Genomic DNA, 17,848 nt, shown 5'->3' on the forward strand with positions numbered 1-17,848 from the left:
GGTACAGCTAGCAAGTACGGTCTCCCCAAGAACACAAGTCCGTTCTTTGCTTACTTGGTATTGAGAAACGCCCAAAGTGTTTCACACATCTCAAATATTGGTTAATTACATAATTACATGACAAAATACACTTATTTTACAGAAAGTTACTTTGTTAAACGCGTCGGGTTTTATATCAAGCCGGGCTCCCTCCCTCCTCGACGAGAGATCGAGATGACGTAGGAAGCTAAGTGTGGTCAAGGAAACAAAACTAAATACTTAAAAGCTGTTATTTACATTTTAGATTATGAATTGTGATGTAAAGATATATAAATATATATAGGCTACACTCTGCCATTGCTCCTCTACTAAAACCTGTGTCACTCAGCCGCTTATATAGCCTGAAAAGTCCAGTGAGAGTGTGCATGTGCATGTGCATGTGCATGTGTGTGTGTGTATGTCAGAAGTCCTCATATTCATTTTCTTGGATATACTCCAGCTTTAGGGATAGAGGCTCGTCCAAGGTGGGCTCAGGTGAGTTAGTGGGCGGGTCCATGCGGCCAGGTTGATGTTCATTAATATGTTTCCTAACCTGCTATTTCTGAATAATTTGATTACATGTTTAAAAAGAGAACTGCATTTTCCTCAGCCTGTGCTCATGACTGTAGTAATTCACCAACAAAATCATCTATTATGAGAAAGACACATTATATTATACGCTATGTGGGAGGTCTCCTTTAGCGAAAAGTTTGTGGAATCTTTCTCAAACCTCCACAATCAACACGTCGGTGACATTGCTTTACAACAAGCTGAAGGAAGCAATTTAATAATCCGAGAAAAAACACATGATATTGTAAAAAGGATAGGACATGGTTTACAAGGCAGTGAAGGGAGGGCTGAGAAGGTCGTTAACATGTGACTCATCCAGATAAGTAATTGCTAATGTGAACAATATGATGAAGTCATGTGTGGGTTTGCAGCACTTTAACCCTCAATTGACCTGTTTTCCCATATTAATGTTCTTTACACCCAATTGTAATTGCAAAAAATAACATGATTGATTCCACACACTACACATCTCTACTTTCATTAATTATGGGGTGTCTCATTAAATTTGTTTAGCACTCAAAAAAAAATTGAAATGGTTTTGAAATAGTATTGAGTTAAAGTTGACATATTCCAGTCAGCGATTATCATCAACATACACTCATTTAATGTAATTTCAAATAAGTCCTTATTTTTGCTTTTTTAACTCAAACATTAAGTATAATTTCTTATAAATGAGGTTTATTGACCATAAAATCCAAAAATAAATGTAAAACTAAACTTAATAAGTTAGTGTTATATAGTGTTGAAAACGACAAAAAAGTGACAAATGTCGAAAAAAAGCAGCAAAAGTGTTAAAAAAGGGACAAAAATGTAAGAAAGTTAAAAACATTGATTAAAAAGCATCAACAAAAGTGATTTTCAATTTTGACAAGAAGACCAAGGTCTAAGGTTAATACATAGACCAAGTGTTCAGGGCGTCTGACAGCCAAAGCCAACACAATCACATTGTTTGTATCTTTAAATGGTTCATTGACTAATGCATCTTGAAAATGTTGCACTTAATGGGACGATGAAGGCTTTTGTTAAAGTTTGATATTATTGTGTCTTGCATATATATATTGGGCTTATACCAAAAATAAACCCAACGCATACCCGGAATGCAGCATAGACACTACGACATAGACAATACTGACCATGCTCAAATATAAAGAAACTTAAAGTCACTAAACTTACATAAACAGTTTTGCATATAATCGATTTTGGGTATTAAATAATTGTAACTTACTAGAGAAAAGATCAAGTCAATATTATCTTGTCTGCACTTTTAAAGTATGTTAACTTAAAGCAATATTATATGTAAAGCAAGCATATCTGGGGTCTCAACAAGGGATAGATAGATAGATAGATAGATAGATAGATAGATAGATAGATAGATAGATAGATAGATAGATAGATAGATAGATACTTTATTCATCCCAAAGGAAATTTTAGATGAGAAGACCAATACCAGTTGAAACCATAGATGACACTGGCTGAGCTATATCATCCTCCCCAGTTCCATCCCTTCATCCACCAATCGTTACGCCTGGTTTCAAAAAAATCAAGATGGCGACGGCCAAATTGTTAAACTCAGTTTTTCACTCTACAGTCAAATACAACGCACAAAATGGACCTCGCTTTCCACCTCTGCCAAATCAAATCACTGACTTACTTACACAACCAACTCTGCTCCTGCCAACCTCCATAGTTAGAGGAAGAGGACCAATTCCTACAAATTTGGCTTTTAGATTAGCCGGTTGTTAGAATAAGAGTCATTCGGACCGTGAAAGAATAGAAATTGTGGGCTGAAAAGTGTCATATACTTGGCTCTAAATACGCATTATATAATTTGTTTCTATTAGGATATTTGAAGCCCGGTCCTTTTGCTACACTTAATAAGGTGGATGGAATTTAGTCTTAGGAGTTTAAATGTGAACTGTGGCGCCTACCAAACATCCTCTCCATCTACTCGGGCTTGCAGCTGGTCACAGAGGCGTTCCACTCGGGACAATGCTGAGACATTTCTGAGAGGAATCTTTTTTGGTTCAAAGTAGATTGTAAAAGATAGATTTACTGTCTTATTTACTTTGATTTACTTTAATTTCTCACCCACATAGCCTTCACTGACCAAATATCACTCATTATTATCTGCCGCCCATTATCTGTCAGTCTTCTTCTTGTTCCGTCACATTCAGCGGGCCGTTCTCAAGGATCCGATGATGGATGAGAGCAAACAGCATACACGGACCAAATGCCTCATGCCGCAGTCTGTTTCTAGTCAGGGTTTTATGAGTGTGTCCTCTCTCTCATTGATGTTACGTCAACTGGCTCAACACACCAAAAAACAGCAATCAATCATGTGACACCTATAGAAGGAAGTGGTCTGGACTCTAAAGCTGACATGTTGACACCAATGCAAAAAAAAATGGAACAAATCAAAGTGGAGATTGATGCTACACAGATGGCATTTTACTACTGGTCTGGGAAATATCGCATGGGTTCTTCATTCTTAGAAAGAAGAAAAATAAAACACAATAAACTGAGCCACAGCTGTATTTTCTGTTACGACAGAGTTGCACCCCCAACATCTGGGTGGGGGGTGCAACACACAAACAAAAGAGATGAAGAAAATCTGTCTTTTCAAAAACAAACATTTCAGCTTGTGAACAAATAATTACCCCCCCGGTGTAAATGTGATGGCAATGGGACAGAACAATAACAACAACAGTTTGATTGGTATCTTATTTGTGTGGATCACTCCTTTATTAAAGGGTTGTTGATTTAATAAAGCAGAACATTTGATCCAGGTTTAGCTTTTGTTAGTGGGTAGTATAAAGTAGTGGAGGCAGTGACTATAACCTGGTTGTTTTGGGAGAAATTCAAGGAACTTAGTGACAATGTTCAAATGCTTCCCATGTGTGTCCAAGTCTTATTTCAAATGAGTGGGAAGCTATATATTAACATCGGAGCGTGGATCAGAAGGCCTACGTAGCCATGCCCTCACCACACAGCAATTCAGACTCCAAGTGTAGCAACACATGAATGTTTCACTGAATGGGGGAAAAGCCTTAGGAGCCTTAAGAGTCCAGTGAGTCTTAACATTGTCCCCCGTTAACAGTGGTCAATGACATGCAGAATATTTGACTTTGTGGCCCCCCTGCTGTCTCTGAGCTTTGTGTCCACCAACTCCTTCCTCAGTGAGAGCTTGTTAATTCTTGCAGGCCGGTTCCACATCACCACACCATCAGTCTAACACAAAAACAGTGAGGCATTGTTCAATCTAAGGGACATTTTTGGAAGTATGTGTGTGGGCCAGTTATCTAGCTCAGCCTGACACCCTCACTGTTAACAACATTTAGAAAGTATCAGCAACTATTTACAACCAGACCTTATTGTGGTCATTAGTTCTTTGTATTGTCATTTCTAAAGAAAAGCAACGCAATTCCGCTGCCTTCACGGCCAAATTGTAGCCATGGCATTTGCCAGTTGCTTTGTCAGGCTCTGTAGCCACATTGTGGTGAGCATACATGTCAAACAATAGCCCTTTCTGAGTCACATCCCCAAAACTGTAAACCTATGAATCACTGTGGCTTTTCCTTGTCCTTCGAGGCGTTGTTTGGGTACAAGGAATTCAGGCCTTGGCAGCTCTTTTTTGACGCTGGCGCTTCAGATTAGGGCTGCATTACCATTTGTGCTCAACACAATGCTGTCCTCCCAATGCACACACAAACTTTCCTCACTCCTTGATAATGGTGATCTTGTAACCAACTGATTGCCTTTGCTCCATCACTTGATTTGCTCTCAGTCCGGTATGCACAATGTGTCGTGCACAAAGCGAGCCACGCAATCAGGACTCAGGCTCCGTCCAGCGCATGCCAAGACTAATTCACACTCAACGCTGTCAGCTCTAAATCTTATTTACTGCTTGTTATGCCTTTTGGCTTCTTTCTAAAGACTTGCAGTATGTATGAACAAACAAAGGAATGAGTTGGTCATGCATAAACTTATAAACATGCAGCCTACATGTTAATGATCCCAATTGATACCACAGTCATGTCAAATGTTAAAGTGTTTTTCTCTTAAAGGATCATTTAAAGTGTCATCTTACCAAAAATACACTGACACCATTACAGAGAACTGCACAGAAGCAACCCTTCCATCCGAATGGAATAGTGGTAAACCTAAATGTCTACAAAATCGGCTTGTGACCAGATGTTTGCCGCAGAGAATACCCAGAACCATGATCAAAGTGAACTGGAGCAAGGCTGCAGTACGAGTCTATGGCAGAGATGTATGTACTTGTGGCCCATGTTGTGGCCTGGACTCACTATAAGCAAAATGTAGGAAGTGTCTTTTATTTGCAACTCCCCTGTTTATGTATTTCTACCGATTCAAGTGAGCACAAACGTTCCTCTTTATGCTGGACACAGCCTACTCTGCCCGAGTTCAAACACAGACCTAACGTAGACAATATAACTTTTTAAGTGCCTGCCAGAATGTGAGAAGTAATGACTAAAAGGACATGGTATGACAGGACTTTTCTTCTTTATTGCCAGGATTTACAGTTACGCACCCTTGCTTTCTTTTTTGTTGTTGTGAACGTGACTGCTGGATTAACTTGAACACATTTCATGAATTCCAAAGGGGAAATGATGTGCCTTGGGCTGTATATCTTTGAGGCAGTCTCCCCAAGGGGGCAGATGTGTGAATGCCCAACTTGACTTCAAGGAAAGACAACATGGTTTCTTGCCCCGCTTCGGCGGCGTGCAGACGCGTGCTCTCCTAAAACAATACTGAAGCAGTCAGCTTCATTCATTGAAAACACAGCCTTTTCTCTTAAGCTGTGGTGGGTGCGTACTCCTAGGAGAATGTTTTAGTACATATTTCGACTCAGTGTTTCCATTAAAAGTTCAGATAACAGTGGTTCAAGGGTGTCAGCGTTGTCATCCGCTTGGCAGTTACTGACAGAGCCTCATCGCCACGCTACTTTGTCCCTATGTAGTCCAAATATCCATTCCTGTCAGCCTACGTCTATGTTTTCTTGTCAGCTCCCCCGCCCCCCGTTCCTTATCTCAAATACGGTGTCTGTGCTCGTCATCGTACCCACAGGGAGTATCGGGCTTCTAACCTCACTGAGGTGTAACTTTTCCCTGAACCAAGAGGATCCTGCTTCTGTCAGTAGGAAACAAATGTGTCAGAGTCTCAAACAAAAGAGCTGCTAGAAGAACTGTTTTAAACTGAGTATGCCCAGAGATCACCGTAGAATTTTGCTGTTTTATTTGCATTCTTACAACCAAGAGCCTAGGACCAGCCTCAAAGTTTGGAACTTCATTTGGTTTAGAAACCACTGGTCCTCCATTTACAAGTTACAGTCCCATCAGTCATGTGTGCCTTGTTATCTAATGGTCTTACTTTATTTCAAAAGCAACCAATGTGAACATTGAAAAATTCAACCAGAGAGTTTTGTTTGCAGAACTACTGTCTTTCCATAAGTGAGACCGTCAGGTAGTAGCACGCTCTCAGTACTCCGTTTAAACAAATGTTTAAAACAAATGTACTATCAACAATCAAAAGTCTGAACCACCAAGAACTGAGGTATCAGGCATAGCCCGCAAAGCCATATATATAATATCTTATAGTGACAAAGATTGTTTCTGTAAACATGTTCATAGAAGTCTACAATCCCAACTCTATGCTGCTGTACTCACTAGTGCCCCAAACATACTGTATATTAATCCACATCTGAAAATAGTCCAAGGTAATACACACATTTGTCTAGACGTGATTTTGGTCCATGGGATTTGTTAACAATAACAAAAATCGAGAATAGTGCCAGTCTTATCATTTAAGGTTAGTGGGGCATCAAGTCTATGGACGATAACGGTGTATTTTATATGCTGTGTCACTGGTGTGTGGTTTGTCACAGCACAATGTGTCCCTCAACAGTCTGGAGACAACTGATACACAAAAACTATATTTAGGTACTCAGGGTACTTTGTGGTTTTAGGTAGGATAATTCTCTCATTTAATAGACAAACCTGCACACTCACGCTGAAGTTGAATTGTTAATTTGAATACTGTTTATAAATGTTACACATCAAGGGTTTTAGGCTGGTTTGTTTCATTTAATGTCTTTTCTACATTTTGCTGGGGGACAGGGGGTACCACACATTGTAAGTTCCCAATGCAGTTATGTAGATAAGGTGGCAGGCTAAATGTGAATGATGACCCTTGTATTATATTGTGTTAATCTGAGTCAGATAGTCGCCAAAAGCAAAATTTGAGAATTATTGGTCCTATCAGCTATGAGACCTGCCTTAGTAAACTGAACAAGTTTCCTAGTTCATCAATGTGTAACATCTAACGTAAAATCTGATCTAAACTGGATCTCCATCAAAATCAATAACTAAAATTATTAAGGACCGGTAGCACCCTTGGGTGTACATCTGGAGCAGTGTAAAAAGAAATCAGGAAAGAGGGTTTGTAGTCCAGCTGCAGTGTTTTTGGCTTTGCTTCAACAAACACAGTTGGGCTTTCATGTGGGTGGGAAGCCAGTCAGGGATCACAGTATTGTCACATCATCAGTGTCTAGTGGGGATAACGTGAACTTCCATGTGCATTATGTGTTCTGGGCAAAACCACTCACTGGTTTCCTGTCCTGATTGTTAAAATGGTTTGTCCGGGTCCAGACCTTTGAATCTGCCAACTCACCGAGATGACTGACTCGTCTGGAATCATGACATATACAGAGATGTTCTCATTGGAAAAACAATTGATCCAATGCACCGCAGTTTTGTCCCGTCCTCCACCACACCACACTGAGAACATCCCAGAAGCGAAGCATCTTGTCTGCCTGACTATCACTACAAGTACTTAAAAGAACAAGCATGTGCGTGTCTGTCTTCTACTCCCAGCACTCCTGCAATTTAACTACATGCCTTCTCTTTTCTGGCGTTGGATCTGTGGTGTCGTATATCGTTAACATCTTGGGTTTCTTCTCTCGTCTTCCATGGTGTTGTAGAGGAGACATATATTTGATATTTGGGTGTCTGTGATAAATTAACATCCTGCCTGGCAGTTGAACGCCTTGCGGCCGGCGTGAAATATAGTCCTGGCTCGTATGTTAGGCGGAGCGGAAAGTTGCTTCTTGCTCGCTTCTTTTTTACAATTCTGGTGGAATAACAAGCATTCAATCAGGTGAGACGTGTGCAGACATTCAAATGAGGTTTATTGTCCAGCTTAATAAAAGTCTTTGGCAATTAGACTCCATCGCTATACGAATATTTTGCATACTATATCTGAATAAGGGTAGAGAACCATCAGACCCCCAGATGGGATCTAGACTAGTGGTTGTGAGGAAGGAGCCCGAAGACCTGACCAAAAGAGGCTCCGGACCGGTCAGCTGGAGTAGATGACTGGAGGTGGGAGGGGGTGGAGGGTTGCACTCTTTGCCTGCAATGACAGCTGAATAGCACAGGGAGAAACAGAATTAAAGCAGGTTTGGGACTCTGTGATTGGTCCTTGCAATTTGTGTATGATTTTGATTGGTTAAGCTGGAAGGTGAACGCCTCCAACAGCTGATTCTTTTTAGGAAGAGAGCATTAATTAAATGAGGTCTTCATGAAAGAATTTACGCTGAGCTACATTTCAACCAGGAGAGACTAGGTGCATATATGCAATACCTTTATTATTATTAACAGCTGAATTTATTTAGGAGTGCACTGATTAAAAGTTAGTTCTTCCTGAAAGAATTTACGCTGAGCTACATTTGTCTTGAATGGCCGTGATTGCTGTCAGCGTTCAAGCCAATTATCCAATCAGAACCACACGCGTGACTAACGCTGTTGTCATTGTTTTTGTCAAGTTGTCTCAGTATCGAACAGCCTCAGTTTGTTTGTATCTGTTCTGCTACACTCTAAAAAAAACAGCAAAACCAGTATGTTTGCATTGCTACAAATCAATTGATTTTAAATGACATAACAATCAGGCAGATACATCGGTCCCTAGTGATTGGGCCAGGGAAAATCAAATCCCCCTCCCACACTGAAATCAGTTGCCTGAGTGGAGGCAATGTGACCCTGAAGATAGAAAGGGAGTGTAACAAGTTGACTATTATGTCATACAGTATATCAGGCAGTTAAATGGTTGCTGTGGAAACCCATTTAGTTGAGCATTGCTTTTTTTAAATAGAGATTTTGAAAGCATTGCTATTTGGACCCCTGATACATCTTAAAATGAGGAGCAATTTCTTTTATAATGTGCCTGTTCTGATGGAATAAAAGAGTAGAAATATTCAACATAGTCTTAGAATAGTGAAACATATGCTAGGGTCTTCCTTTTCAAATCTTTTAGAACCGTCCATACCTTTGAGTAATAAAAATTAGTAATCATTTTTAAAGTGCCAACTATTTAGCAGTATTCATAAATCTGTCAACGTGTCTGACAGTCATTATATCAAAATTGTAATAAGAGAAAAACACACAAAGAAAAAGAAATCCTTTGTCTTATGTTTTATAACCCAGTGTTCCCGCTATCTGAATTCAATGGGTATCATGTTCTCTCTTTATGTGGATTTTGACATTCTGCACCACACAATGAAAGATTGGTTTGCAGAGACACATTTGCCCTCAAATGCAGTAACACAATCCTGGAATGTCTGACGTGGTGAAAGAAACAAGAAACAGAAAATGTCTCAATTCAACTGAAAGTTCTGCAATTTAAACAGTACATATATATATATTTAAAAAAAAAACTTAAACCTGCAGCACTAGACCTGCATGTCTGTACCACCAAATAAATGTGTCAAAAAACACGAGTTCCCATGCCGGGCGTGATGCTGTAGAACTGTACTGTAATCTGCATCGTAGTGAAGCATGCAGTGAGAGGGAAGCCAATAAAACCCAGATACGGGAAAAGGGAGTGGAGTCTGTGGCATCATGTTTTACCTTTACATGCTCAGTTGCATGGTACATGAGCATTATCAGATTTAGATTACCATCCATCCCCAGCTGTTCCCTTTCACACTGGCCCCCACATCCCCCCTACTATCAACTTTACTGCCACCACCCATCCCATTCCTTTCTGTTCTTTCCCTCAACTAGGAGGCAGAGAAACAGTAAGGACCAGTGTTTTCAGCAATGTGTTTATCGTCATGGCTCAATCGCGCCATTCCAACAACATGGTGAAAAGGTTGTATCCAGAGCGTGTTTTAACCTGTTCTTTACATTTTAAGAGATATGAGAGGATAACGCACGTTACCTGTCCATCCAGTCACAGAAAAGAAGTTTAAAAGTATGAATCCTCATGATTATTTATGTGTCCACCTCCCTTATAACCACACAGTGCATCCCTCTTGTCATGCAAAGACAACAAAAAGTTATGTTTCTTAGATGCTTTAGGAAAAGTTATTATTTTTTCCTTAAATAACCTCTATTTACTGTGCATTATATAATCTGTTCTTGATGGTCAACCGAGGAGTAGAGAGCATCTTGTTGTGGTTTGGGTTTTTTGTTTGGATTCACTTTCCCCTTTTCTTTGGCCTCCTTGTGTTTTGTCTTTGTTTTCTCTCTGGTCTTACGTTGCTGGTCCTGTCTTGTGTTTCCCTCTGCCTGTTTGTTCTACTTCCTGTTTTATTTTTTGACAGCTTGGTTTCCTGTCTTGTTTTGTCTTGTCTAGCTTTGCTTTGTTTGCTTGATTGTCCAGCCCCGCCTTAATGTTATTCACCTGATGTCTCACCTGTTCCCCTTTACCTCGTTACCTCATGTATTTAACCCCAGTGTTTCTTTTGTCTATTGCCAGATCCATATGTTTTGTCGCCGTGTGCACGTCCCCGCCTGCCTCCTGTGATAAACTCCCCAGCGTCTCGTCCGTGAGTTGTCTCTGCTCCTCTGTGATTTCTTTTCCCTTTGCTGCTCCCTGTTTTTGTGTCCCCAGAACCCCAGTCCTGTGTTGGATCTCTTGTTTTTTCCCGGATGTGGCCAGCGCCCCTAGCCTTTAGGGTTTTGCCATTGAACAGAAGTGTGTTACAGTAAACGGCTGTACTACTGCTCCTGCCTGCTGTCTCTTGTTGCATTGGGGTCCTGTCCTCAGCTCTCCCGTGACACATCCAGTTTGGTGACTTTGGGACTGCATCTCTCTCCTTGCAGATGATGCAGTCCTTGTAGACTCCAAGTATCAGCCTCTCTCCTTCTTCCCCCAAGCATGAAGCTTACATACTTGTAAAGGTTTTGTTATTAAGTCAACCACATGCTCAGCTCTGATTGGACACCTACTTTCTTTTGTTGCTGCCATTCTAGCGCACTACCAAGTTCATTCCCAAAGCTAGGTATTTCCATGCTTTTCTTTTCTTACAAAAGTCTCATTAGCCTCTTATAGAGCTGACATGTTGAATAGAAAAGCCATTAAGCTCTGCAATTAGCTTTTCCTCCATTTCGTTGGAAGTACGTTTACATAGCTGAGTTTGGGGAGAAAACAACCGTCCTTGATTTCTTGAAGGATCCAGGGTTGTTGCTGCCATGACTTGGAGTGTTTGCACCTGTACCACTTTTGTACCAGCCACCTTTAAGATGTAACAAATGGCTTCATGAGTGGTAAATAGCTCATGTAACAGTGTTGATATGATTATTAGTATTTACAGTATGATGTATGCAGTTTCTCAACATGCATTCACATTCTATATTTAAGTTGTTGGGCATCTATCTGTCAATGTTCATCAATGTGTTAAACACATTGATGATTGGACTTTAACAGATTAAGACAATTATAACATCAGTATACAGTCATTATTCTTTAAATGGAGCAAGACTGACAGTGTCATGGTTGGGGTCCGGCTGACCGTGAGTATTTGTTTTACCATTTTTCCGAATTTTCTGTTTGACTGCCCTGTTTCCCTGATGTTTTCTCGGTTTCCAACTCTCTCTCCAGTAGAAGCCAGCTGACAACGCACACCTGAGTTCCATCAGTGATCACCTGCCTGCCATCTCCAATCCACGACAGTATATCTACCCCGGCTCTCCATCCACTCTTCACTTGATCATTGCTCCAGTTATACGGGTGAAACTCACTAAAGAACTACCTTATTTAGAATATCTGTCTCCGGTCAGATGGCTTCTTCTCTCAGTCCTCCTCCCAGGGTGCCCTGCTTCCACCTCCACCTCCATCTCCGCTCCCAGTGCCCATGTCTCCTCCTTGGTTCCACGTTCCCGGTTCTTCCACGCTTCACCTCCCGTGTCTCCGCCTCGGCTCCCAGTTTCCGAGTATCCTTACTTCCCGAGATCGCCCTGCTTCCCGTCCTCTGCGTCCCGGTCCTTGCCGTCCGCCTTCCCATTCCCCTTTCCCATTTCCCCCAATAAATCCTTTATTGTTGAGTCACTATGGACTGAGCCGGTTCACCCCTGACCCCTCGGCTTCCCCGCCTCAGGACTCAGGTCCGGCGGCTGGGCTGTTTACACCCTTCCCCTGGTTTCCTCGCCATGGTGTTTGCTCATCAGATAAACATTAACACACATTTACACACCCATGGCGCAGCATCGGGAGATTTGACATAACAACACATGAATATTGAAAAGGAACGGAACATGTGTGCTTTATAGCAGTGAAGTCAATGGCTGATACCTTGTGCTGAGGGTTGTTGAAAGGCCTTTAATCTCCAGATGCAGCATTGCACCTGCTCAGTGTTAAGAATGCATGCATATACAGTAATTTTATCAATGTGAATTAACTCAAGCAGGATGCTGTTGGAAAGCACAATGCTTGCTCAGCAAGTCCATACATATAGATTTGTATTAGATTAAATCAGAAACATTTGGATCACTTTTACTGCATGCATCACATCACCCAAAAACGACCCAGTAAGAATGTTGAGTATATCCAGAAAACCGTGAAGGTTCGTGTTAATGTAAAAAGAGAAACAAACTACTCACCTCTCCCTCTCCAAATGCATTTTAGAATCATTGTTTATCCAAACTTGATCTCAGCTAGAGGGAAAACCCATCCGATTATTTGTGAGGCAATCTCTTCTAGTATCATTAGCACGATATATCTCCCCTCTTGGTGCTATCATTACGGCTAATCAGATCAGCATCATTGTATCATTACATCAGAGTACCTGTGCATCATTTTATTCGATGAAACTCCCAACACATGGAACAGCTTACCATTCGGAGGCCCAAAGCAAAGACAGTGGGATAGGCTTATACTTAGCAGGCATGCAATACGGTATTACCTCATGCTGGCTTTCTCACACGCAAACAAAACACTCTACAAATGTTCTCTCACACAGACACAAACATGGTGTACATATCCACATTTTATCTGTCCTTTTTCATTCATATTTGGATGTATTTGTTTCTGAAATAAGGTTTATTTCAACCATTGATTTCTCATTTGTTTGAGTTGTTTGATTTACTCCTCCAGTAAAATGCTATTTCTTTTTAATTTGACCATTGCAAAAGACTTAATGAAACTGGTGGAAAGATGCAAACATATGTATGTATATATATATATATTTATGAAGTTTGATGAGAAACTCCATGCTTAAAATAATTTGTGACATTTGATTAGTTTCAATGTGGCTTGATTGTGGCCATGGTCTTGAATGCATGGACAAAGAGTAAACTGGTTGACGGTTGTCTTGTTATTTCTACTATAACGGCTGGGGGGAAATACTTATATACTGTATGTTCTTATTTTCCATGACCTTTGCATCAGTCAAGCAGCCAACTCCTCAAATTGGGGGAGGCAGTAGCTCAGTCTGTAGGGTGTTGGGTTGGGAACTGGAGGGTTGCTAGTTCAAGTCCAGATAAAATGTTAAAGTAAGTTATGAACAGTCATAGTGTAGTATATTGAAAAAGTGATAAGTTATATTATAGTATGTTGAGAAAAAGTCATAGTATGTCAAAAAATCATAGTACAGTATGATGAAAAAAGTTCTTATATAGTACATAAAGATTTGAAAGTCATGGTATAGCATGTCAAAGAAAGTCTGGAAACATCTGTCAGAAGGAATGTTGGAAACCGGAGGGTTGCTGGTTCAAGTCCCCACACAGACCAAAGTGTGGTGGTGGATTGGTAGCTGGAGCGTTGCCAGTTCACCTGCCAAGGTGCTCTTGAGCAAGGCACCAAAAACCCCAATTTCTCGGAGCGCCTTTCCATGGGCAGCCCCCTCACTTTGACATATCTCCATTAGTGCATGTATAGGTACTGAGCATGTGTGTGTAGTTCAGGCCTGTGTGTAATAACAACAGAGTGCAAATTGTAATTTCCCCTTGTGGGACTAATACAGGATACATTATTATACATTAGTATTGCTACAATTTAAAAAGAAGGAACCATCCCGAAAGAAATACAGCACCCACAAAAACATAACTTAGAAATACTAAAAACACAGCAAAGTCATTTTGTTTGAAAAAGGCATTTTTATGTTGACTGTCAAAGGCAGAGAGAAGTAAGCGTGTCAGCACTTTCTGTGTGGAGTGGCTCATCACATCTTGTTGTGGCTTGCCAACACTGCAGCGCCTGAGGTGCAACGAGCCTGTCACGAGAGGAGCAGGTAGTGGCTCACATGTGTAACTGGATCTGCATGGCACAGAGTCTGCAAATACTGCTGCTGGGTAAAGACATGCATCTGCAATGGCATGGTTGTTAAGAAGGACAAAAGAATGCCTTTTTTTCTACACTAACGGACATGTGTTAATCAAAGACCGGTTCAACAAGTGAACTCAAGGTATAAAATACCATGAAAAAGACTCTACCTGTTGATTACTATAAATATAGCATTTTAAAGTTTTTCTGTAGGTACACTTTTGACTTTTTATAGATACAGCTGTGCTTCTTTGGATCAACAACCAAATATATGTCAATGTCTGGTAAAATATTATGACAAGACTTAAGATTTGTAGACTAGAGCTCTGCATCTACTTAAGTATAGCATGTAGAAACATCTGTTTCATATAAAACACTGTAAAGAAATTTTGTTTATTTTCGAGACTGGTTTAAATATTGCATTGAGTGCAAACTCATGAATGCCATTCCTTGTATAAATGTGCAGAAAGAAATCAAAATCACCACTTTTGTTAATCGTGTTGGTTGAGAAATGCTGCAAATTTGTGTCGTTATGTAGGACACAGCTGCTGGATATCTTGCGACAAGCTTCCCACACCAGGCATTTGCGTTGAGTGCCTTGCTGCGGTCTTCATTGACTCATAACGTTGGGATAAACATGCAACAACGTTTGTGTCTAGGTAAGAATCAGCTAAGATAACAATTGGAGAAAACTGATTACCCCGCACCTCCCAAACACACACTCACACAAACTATCGGGCAAGGGCATCATTGCAGCATTGGTTTAAAAAAATACAAACAACACAGAATGTTTATTGCACTTGATGCAGTTTTACTTATTTGATGAATTGTTTGTAGTCACATGATTCTTGCATTTTTGGATGGTGTGTTCATGATTGAATGCAGTTATTGTGATGTGCTTTGGATAAAGGTTTTAGCTAAATGTATGTAATGTGATCTCAGTAAACTTTCAAATTCAAACTGGTTTACATTGTTGGAGATGGGTTTGTTTTAATATTCCATCTATCCGTCCATCCATCCATCCATCCATCCATCCATCTTTGTTGGATTACGGTGTCAGATCGCGGGTTCAGCAGCTCCAGCAGAGGACCCCAAACTTCCCTTTCCCGAGCCCCATCCACCAGCTCCGACTGGGGGATCCCGAGGCGTTCCCAGGCCAGGTTGGAGATATAATCTCTCCACGTAGTCCTGGGTCTTCCCCGAGGCCTCCTCCCAGCTGGACGTTCCTGGAACACCTCCCTAGGGAGGCGCCCAGGAGGCATCTTTACCAGACGCCCGAACCACCTCAACTGGCTCCTTTCGACATGAAGGAGCAGCGGCTCTACTCCGAGCTCCTCTCGGATGACTGAGCTTCTCACCCTATCTCTAAGAGAGACGCCAGCCCCCCCTCCTGAGGAAACCCATTTTGGCCGCTTGGACCTTGGATCTTGGATCTCGTTCTTTGGGTCCTGACCCAGCCTTCATGACCATAGGTGAGGGTAGGAACCAAAACTGACCGGTAGATTGAAAGCTTTGCCTTCTGGCTCAGCTCTCTTTTTGTCACATCGGTGCAATAAATTTAATGTAATACCGCCCCCGCTGTTTTGATTCTCCGACCAATCTCACGCTCCATGGTCCCCTCACTCACGCATAAGACCCCAAGGTTTTTAAACTCCTTCACTTGGGCTAAGGACTCATCCTCTACCTGAAGAAAGCACTCCATCGGTTTCCTGCTGAGAACCATGGCCTCAGATTTAGAGGTGCTGATCCTCATCACCGCCGCTTCACACTCGGCTGCGATCCGATCCCGTGAGTGCTGAAAGTCGCTGGTGGTGGTGTTTTAAAAATATTTTTTAATTAATCACCTAATCAGATACAGTTCTGAACACCTTTTAGCAGCTTCAACTCAAAGTCTGCTGGTCTATTTTCTGTCAGCCCTCTGAGGTTCATGCACCTACAGTCTAACTGCTGATCTACGGTCTGCTCTAGACCCCAGAAACAGATGTTGTACACGTCGCCCCGCTCTGAATGGGACCTATTGTTGGGAATTAAAACGGAGCAAGTGTCCCCACCAGGTCGAGGGTTAGGCAAAAGCCACCAAGTACCACAAGTCTTGACCTTTTAAATGAGGGTAATGTGATACAATGCGTGGGTCAGCAGTGCTGAAAGCAGGCCCACATGTTGACCAGGACCCTCTGACCCCCACTGCCCCAAACAAGCAGCAGCCATGAGGTGTGGCTTTAACAACCCCTTGAGGCTTCTGGGTAATTAGGGGACGCAATCGAGCAAGCTCAGGGCCTGGCAGGGAATGCTCATATTAGTAATGTTAGGCTAATTAAGAATTAATTACCTTCATTATAAGGCTTGTATGTTTGGCATTTCCCGACAGATTTATATAAAAATGTCATGGCCAACAATGGCTCTTTTGTTTGTAAAGGTTTCTGTCTCTTGTACTAACTATGCCTTTTTTTAACATGCTAAACTATGACTTTTTTTGTCACTTCACTTTTTTTTAACATAATAAACTATAAATAATGTTGACATACTATACTTTTTATTATATGTATCCACATATGTGTATATATATATATATATATATATATATATATATATATACATAGCTAATGGGCACTAAAAAAGAGACAATGGTTCGATCCCCAGTCCCAGAGGGGCCTTATTGTGTAGAGTTTGCATGTACTCCAAGACTTTCTTGACATATTATACTATGACCTTTTTTCGAAATACCGTAGAATAATGTATACTATATTATACTACTATACTACTATACTTACTTATTTCTGAATATTGGTAAAAAGCAAGCTACCAGCTCACCAGCATACTTTGGTCCACATGAGGACTTTTTCGACATACTATACTATGACTTTTTAATCACTTTTTTCAACATACTGTAATTGGGTTTTTCACCTTGCAATTCTATGATTTCTATGACGTTATTATCAAATTTTTATGTACTATATGAGGACGTTTTTTGACATACTATAGTATGATTTTCATCATACTCGACATGCTATACTAAGAGGTTTATAGACATACTATGTTATGACTTTTTCAACACTTTTTTCAACATTACTTTTTATCAATACTTACTTTTTTTCTAAATACTATACTATAACTTATAATATCTTTTTCAACCAACTATACTACGGCAATTTCCAACATAGTATTCTATGACTTTTTTGACATGCTACTCTGTGACCTTTTCATCACTTTTTTTGACAAACTATGCTATGACTATTCAACATGCTATACTCTGATTACTTGTCTCTTGTTTCGACATACTATACTATGTCTATTTTATACATACTACACTATGTCTACTTTATACATATTAAACTATGTCTATTTTATACATATAATACTATGACAGTTTATCACATTGTTTACATGGCTACTTTTGACATGCTATACTACATCACTACGATTTTATTTGTCAGTTTTTGTTGTCAATGTCAATTACTTACTGCTTTCCAGACTTTCTTTGACATACTGTACCATGACTTTATAATCAAACGTTTATGTACTACATAAGGACTCTTTTGGACATACTATACTATGACTTTTTATCACTTTTTTCAAGCTACTATATTATGATTTTTTGACATGCTATGCTAAGACCTTTTTCGACATACTACAGTGGGTACGGAAAGTATTCAGACCCCTTTAAATTTTTCACTCTTTGTTTCATTGCAGCCATTTTCCA

At 40.5% G+C, this 17,848-nt stretch overlaps 1 long non-coding RNA gene across 1 annotated transcript in view; it reads right to left on the bottom strand.

The window, feature by feature from the left end:
- LOC117953291 overlaps positions 1-17,467 on the bottom strand; it is a 25,008-nt gene extending 7,541 nt beyond the window's left edge. Inside the window, exons 1-2 of the long non-coding RNA XR_004658589.1 lie at positions 17,453-17,467; positions 17,281-17,283 (exon numbers count right to left, since the gene is read on the bottom strand). This is a non-coding gene — a long non-coding RNA (uncharacterized LOC117953291). The remainder of the gene's footprint in view (positions 1-17,280; positions 17,284-17,452) is intronic.
- Between the last annotated feature and the right edge of the window lie 381 nt (positions 17,468-17,848).

The sequence above is a fragment of the Etheostoma cragini genome, chromosome 11 (genome assembly GCF_013103735.1).
Source record: "Etheostoma cragini isolate CJK2018 chromosome 11, CSU_Ecrag_1.0, whole genome shotgun sequence".
NCBI lineage: Eukaryota > Metazoa > Chordata > Actinopteri > Perciformes > Percidae > Etheostoma > Etheostoma cragini.